Source organism: Arachis duranensis, chromosome 6 (assembly GCF_000817695.3).
Source record: "Arachis duranensis cultivar V14167 chromosome 6, aradu.V14167.gnm2.J7QH, whole genome shotgun sequence".
NCBI classification, from domain to species: Eukaryota; Viridiplantae; Streptophyta; class Magnoliopsida; order Fabales; family Fabaceae; genus Arachis; species Arachis duranensis.
The window spans coordinates 23,276,316-23,276,703 of NC_029777.3; positions in this window are offsets into that span (position 1 = coordinate 23,276,316).

The window sequence follows — 388 nt, forward strand, 5'->3', positions numbered from 1 at the left end:
GAAGCACCAAAAATAATTTTCCCACAACTTGTGCAATTAAATGGGCAACACCAAAGATACTCCAAACAGCAAAATATAATGAAAAAAATTAAATAATCAGACACCAGAATTTTAACGTGAGAAAACTCCCAAAAGAGGGACAAAAAACCCACGGGACCTAGTTGGTGGATGAAATTGTGATTCATATGTTATTGCATTTTGTAAAATTAATTGCTTTTTCTTTCCCTGGCAATGGCGCCAAAAATATGATGCCAATACCATGGTTTACAACTATGTGTGGTCACAACTCTGTTCAACTTAACCAGCAAGTGTACTGGGTCATCCAAGTAATACCTTATGTGAGTAAGGGTCGATCCCACAGAGATTGTTGGTATGAAGCAAGCTATGG